Source organism: Triticum urartu, chromosome 3 (genome assembly GCF_003073215.2).
Source record: "Triticum urartu cultivar G1812 chromosome 3, Tu2.1, whole genome shotgun sequence".
Taxonomy (NCBI): Eukaryota; Viridiplantae; Streptophyta; class Magnoliopsida; order Poales; family Poaceae; genus Triticum; species Triticum urartu.
Window position 1 is genome coordinate 572,683,035 of NC_053024.1, and position 7,055 is coordinate 572,690,089.

Genomic DNA, 7,055 nt, shown 5'->3' on the forward strand with positions numbered 1-7,055 from the left:
CAGCTCGGACTCCTCCGAGTCGGCGGCGGCGGCGCGGTCTTCGCGTGGGAGACGGCGGCGGCGGGAGATGGGCCGGCCCGGCTGGGTTTCGGCCGAGTCGGCTGGAAGTTTTTTTTAAATAATTCCGCCGAACAGAAAGTAAATCCTAGAAAATAAAATAAAAATCTAAAAATGCCAAAACAAATTTGCACCGTCTAAATAAAATATTTATGACGAAATGAACATTTTCTTGTCCCTAAAATGCAATTCTGAAAACGTGCAATTTTTCTAATGGAAATAAAATCCAAATAAAATCGAATAAAATCAAATAAATGATTTTAATATTTTTCCTCCAATATTTCAGTTATTTTGGAGAAGTCATATTATCTTCTCTCATATATTTTAATATGAAATACTTTTCGGAGAGAAAATAATTAAAATAAAAAATCCTCGTTTCATTATTTGATAAAAATCTAATATGAAAACCGGAAAATCCCCAACTCTCTCCGAGGGTCCTTGAGTTGCTTAGGATTTCGAGGATTGCAGAATGAAAATGCGATAAAATATGATATGCAAGAATGACCTATGTATAACATTCCAAATTGAAAATTTGGGATGTTACATAGTTTTGCCTCCCATCCTTTTACCTCAAGGGTAATGTCAACAATAATAGTTCATGAAAACTCACATCCAATTAGCTATATATATCAGGATGTTTCCAACACATTGTGCTTGCCAAAGGATAAAATGTAAAAAGGAAAGGTGAAGATCACCCTGACTCTTGTATGAAGTATAAGACAAGAATAAAAGATAGGCCCTTCACAGAGGGAAGCAGAGGTTGTCATGTGTTTTTATGGTTAGATGCACGAAATCTTAATGCAAAAGAACGTCACTTTATATTGCCACTTGTGATATGGACCTTTATTATGTAGTCCGTTGCTTTTATTGCTTCCACATCACAAGATCGTATAAAGCTTATTTTCTCCACACTAATAAATCATACAAATTTAGAGAGCAATTTTTATTGCCTGCAACATGACTACTTACTTGAAGGATCTTACTTAATCCATAGGTAGATATGGTGGACTCTCATGGCAAAGCCGGGGTTTAAGGATATTTGGAAGCACAAGTAGTATCTCTACTTGGTGCAAAGAATTCGGCTAGCATGAGGGGGAAAGGCAATCTCAACATGTTGGATGATCCATAACAATATACTTCATTTCAGATATAAGAAAACATAACCCATTACGTTGTCTTCCTTGTCCAACATCAACTTTTTAGCATGTCATATTTTAATGAGTGCTCACAATCATAAAAGATGTCCAAGATAGTATAATTATATGTGAAAACCTCTCTTTCTTTATTACTTCCTATTAATTGCAATGATGACCAAAACTATGTTTGTCAACTCTCAACAACTTTTATTCATCATACTCTTTATATGTGAAGTCATTACTCCCCATAAGATCCATATGATCTCTATATTTCTTTTTATTCTTACTTTTATTCCCTCAAGATCATGGCAAGATAACCAAGCCCTTGACTTAAAAGTAATCTTTATTATATATGGCTCACGGACTCGATTACATAGAAGGATCATAAAGCAAAACTCAAGACTAAATCATACTAAAACCTTATTCTACTAGATCAATATATTACCAAAAGGATCGAACTAGAAAAACGGTAAAGATAAAAGGTGTGATGGTGATATGATACCGGGGCACTCCCCAAGCTTGGCAGTTGCCAAGGGGAGTGCCCATACCCATGTGTTTATGTCTCCTTCCTCGGAGGTGGTGATGATGGAGTTGTTGATGATTTAGGCTTGTCGTCCATCTTCCAAGGCATAGGCTCACCATCATAGAAGGATGATCGAGTCCCCGGGATCGTCGAATCTGCAGCCAAACTCATCCTCTTGAATCTATATTCATACTCACAGTTTTGGTTTTGCAGGTCATAGATCTGGGCTTGGAGATGCTCGATTTTCTCGTGAAGCTTGAAGATGGTCTCTCCAATGTTCCTATCATCTAGCTTCGTGTTGTTGGTGAACTCCGTGATCATTATGTGGTTGACGTCGAGTGCACGTTCCACCATCTCCTGGCACTTGAAAACTTGTTGCTCCATTGCTTCGAGTCTTGTCTCCACGCTTCCGGTCCTCCTTGGTCCCTCAACCTCGCGGATGTGCAGCAACCCCTCACGCATATCAATGGTTTGAGGGTGTTGTAGCACCTCCGCGAGGTAGGGGTTGATGACCTTCTTGAAGAACTTGTCCTTGGGGGCACTTGAAGACATCATGGCGATCTAGATCTGTAAGAAAAACAACTCGAAAAAAAGACAGAAGATATTTGCGTGATATGGTGGTCAAAACCTTCGGGAGATTATATAATGAATTTTTACCGACCAAAAGAAGTATCGCATAAGAAAACGGAGTCTGGAGAGCACACGAGGTGCCCACGAGGCAGGGAGCGCGCCCAGGGGGTAGGGCGCGCCCTCCACCCTTGTGGACGCCTCGTGTCCTTTCCGGACCACTTCTTATTTTCCTATTTTCTTAAATATTCCAAAAACAGAGAAAAATTGCTATTAGAACTGTTTTGGAGTCAGTTTACTTACCGTACCACATACCTCTTCCTTTTCAGAGGCTCAAAGGTTCTCCAAGGTGTCCCTTATATACTCCTCCAGGGTTATGGTTTCAATAACATTAGTTTCGACATTTATAGGATTACCTGAGATATAATGTTTGATTCTTTGACCGTTCACCACCCTCGGATTTGTGCCTTCGAAGTTGTTGATTTTTATGGCACCAAAACGACAGACCTCCTCGATAACGTAAGGACCTTCCCATTTAGAGAGGAGTTTTCCTGCAAAAAATCTTAAGCGAGAGTTGTATAACAATACATAATCACCTATATTAAACTCACGTTTTTGTTTCCTTTTGTCATGCCATCTTTTAACCTTTTCTTTAAATAGTTTGGCATTCTCATAGGCCTGGGTTCTCCATTCATCAAGTGAGCTAATGTCAAATAGTCTCTTCTCACCAGCAAGTTTGAAATCATAATTGAGCTCTTTAATGGCCCAATATGCCTTATGTTCTAGTTCGAGAGGTAAGTGACATGCTTTACCATAAACCATTTTATACAGAGACATACCCATAGGATTTTTATATGCCGTTCTATATGCCCATAATGCATCATCAACTTTCTTGGACCAATTCTTTTTAGATCTATTAACAGTCTTTTGTAGAATTAATTTAAGCTCTCTATTACTCAGTTCTACTTGACCACTAGACTGTGGATGATATGCAGATGCAATTCTATGATTAACGCCATACTTAGCAAGCATTTTATGAAAAACACCATGAATAAAATGTGAACCACCATCAGTCATTAAGTATCTAGGGACTCCAAACCTCGGGAAAATAACTTCTTTAAGCATCTTAATAGAGGTGCTGTGATCAGCACTACTAGTTGGAATAGCTTCTACCCACTTAGTAACGTAATCAACAACAACTAATATATGTGTATACCCATTAGGGGAAGGAAACGGTCCAATATAATCAAAGCCCCAAACATCAAATGGTTCAGTAACAAGTGAATAATTCATAGGCATCTCTTGACGTCTACTAATATTACCAATTCTTTGACATTCATCACAAGACAAGACAAACTTACGGGCATCCTTGAAAAGAGTAGGCCAATAAAAACTGGATTGCAATACCTTATGTGCAGTTCTATCTCTAGCATGGTGTCCTCCATAAGCCTCGGAGTGACACTTGCGTAGGATCTGTTCCTGTTCATGCTCAGGTACACAACATCTAATAACCCCATCTACTCCTTCTTTATAAAGGTGTGGGTCATCCGAGAAGAAATGTCTTAAATCATAGAAAAACCTTTTCTTTTGCTGATATGTGAAACTAGGTGGTATAAATTTAACAACAATGTAATCAGCATAATCGACATACCATGGAGCAGTACGAGAAGCATTTATGACAGCTAATTGTTCATCAGAAAAGCTATCATCAGTAGGTAGTGGGTCATCAAGAACATTCTCTAACCTAGAAAGTTGTCTGCAACGTGGTTCTCAGCTCCTTTTCTATCAATAATATGCAAATCAAATTCTTGTAGTAGGAAAACCCATCTAATAAGTCTAGGTTTAGCATCTTTATTTTCCATAAGGTATTTAATAGCAGCATGGTCAGTGTGAACAGTTAATTTAGAATCAACAATCACTACTAGGAAAAGGCCTACTAATGGCGCACCAGTTTTGGCTACTAATGCGCCATTAGTAGCACGCCACTAGTATTTTTTACTAATGGCGCACCACTGGTGCGCCATTAGTATACCAGATACTAATGGCGCACCAGTAGTGCGCCATTAGTATGCCTAGAGGTGCGCCATTACTATCTGACTTAGTAATGGCGCACAACATAGAAGTGCGCTATTAGTAATAATTTTTTTTCAAATTTTTTAAAAAAATTCATTTTTTTTCATTTTTCTTAAAAAAATTCAATTTTTTTTTTATTTTTTTTCTTAATCTCGGGTCACTATGGCTTAATCTCGAGTCAATATGCTTAATCTCATGTCAAATCACACTCTGTGGTCAAACTTCCTGAAAGGTCACCCATCCTCACACTACTCTAGCCCAAGCACGCTTAACTTCATAGTTCTATCCAACCCCAGCACCACCTCACTTCATAGGCACTTGTTGATATATTTATCATATCAATCCTATTAAACCTTGCTGATGTCTAGGACTTTGTTCATGTTCATGAGTATGATGAAATTTTGAAAAAATATTTCAAACTTCCCGATCATATTACGTATCATATTTTGAAAAATAATTCAATTTTTTTTTCAAAACCAATTTTTTTCTGTTACTAGTGGCGCACCTAGCATACGGTGCGCCACTAGTAAGTTTGAATTTTTTTGAACTTTTTTGCCTCTGGATCTTAGAAGCCCTGTAACTTTTTTTCTGTTAGGTTTTTGGGGATTTTGAAAATGTTTAACGGGGTTCCCCCAATTAAATTCGGATGTAACTTTTCGAGTAGATGATCTTTCATGTAAAAAACTTTTTCATCCGAGTTCATACGCAAAAGTTATGCCCATTTTACAAATTCTCGAGAGATTTTGCAAATAAAGTCGAAATTCATATTTGTAAATTTTCACAACAACTAGACCACATATCACATGGGAAACTTATTTTCTTTTATTTTTTTAACATTTCCATCATTTATTTTTATTTTTTTAAACTAAAAAGGCGGTCCAGGGGGGTGTGCATTCGGTGGAAGTGCTGGCCAAGTTACTAATGGCGCACCGTGGATGTGGTGCGCCATTAGTATTTGGACACTAATGGCGCACCAACACATGGTGCGCCATTAGTATATACTAATGGCGCACCACATGTCTGATGCGCCATTAGTGTCATTTCCATCTATAGCCCTTTTCCTAGTAGTGAATATAAGGTCTGAACTTATCACAAGCAAATACAACTGCTAAAAATTCCTTTTCAGTAGTAGCATAATTTCTCTGGGCACTGTCTAGAGTTTTACTAGCATATTGGATAACATTTAATTTCTTATCGACTCTTTGTCCTAGAACAGCCCCTACAACATAATCACTAGCATCACACATAATTTCATTGGGTAAAATCCAATTAGGAGGCTGAACAATAGGTGCAGAAATCAAGGCTTTCTTAAGTATTTCAAATGCTTCTACACAATCATCATCAAAGACAAAAGGAACATCTTTTTGTAAGAGATTAGTCAAAGGCCTGGAAATTTTTGAGAAGTCTTTAATGAACCTCCTATAAAACCGGCATGACCAAGGAAACTTCTTATACCTTTAATGTGCTTAGGACACGACATCTTTTCAATTGCATCAACTTTAGCTTTATCAACTTCAATACCTCTTTAAGAAATTTAATGCCCCAAGACAATACCTTCATTAACCATAAAGTGGCACTTCTCCCAATTCAAGATAAGATTAGTTTCTTCACATCTCTGCAAAACTCGATCAAGGTTGCTGATACGTCCATTTTGCATCATGCTTTTATATCGATATTTATTGCATTATGGGATGTTATTACACATTATGTCACAATACTTATGCCTCTTCTCTCTTATTTTACAAGGTTTACATGAAGAGGGAGAATGCCGGCAGCTGGAATTCTGGGCTGGAAAAGGAGCAAATATTAGAGACCTATTCTGCACAACTCCAAAAGTCCTGAAACTTCACGGGAGCAAGTTTCAGAATATATAAAAATATTGGGCGAAAGAAGTACCAGAGGGGGGCCACCCACCATCCACGAGGTTGGGGGGCGCGCCCCCCTACCTCGTGGGCCCCCTGGCAGCCCTCTGATGCCCATCTTTGGCTATATGGAGTCTTTCTTTGAGGAAAAAAAATCATAAGCAAGCTCTCGGGACGAAACTCCGCCGCCATAAGGCGGAACCTTGGCGGAACCAATCTAGGGCTCTGGCAGAGCTATTCTGCCGGGGAAACATCCCTCTGGGAGGGGGAAATCATCACCATCGTCATCACCATCGATCCTCTCATCGGGAGGGGGTCAATCTCCATCAACATCTTCACCAGCACCATCTCATCTCAAACCCTAGTTCATCTCTTGTATCCAATCTTTGTCTCCAAACCTCAAATTGGTACCTGTGGGTTGCTAGTAGTGTTGATTACTCCGTGTAGTTGATGCTAGTTGGTTTATTTGGTAGAAGATCATATGTTTAGATCCTTTATGCATATTAATACCCCTCTGACTATGAACATGAATATGATTTGTGAGTAGTTACGTTTGTTCCTGAGGACATGGGAGAAGTCTTGCTATAAGTAGTCATGTGAATTTGGTATGCATTCGATATTTTGATGAGATGTATGTTGTCTCTCCTCTAGTGGTGTCATGTGAACGTCGACTACATGACACTTCACCATTGTTTGGGCCTAGAGGAAGGCATTGGGAATTAATAAGTAGATGATCGGTTGCTAGAGTGACAGAAGCTTAAACCCTAGTTTATAAGTTGCTTCGTAAGGGGCTGATTTGGATCCATATGTTTCATGCTATGGTTAGGTTTACCTTAA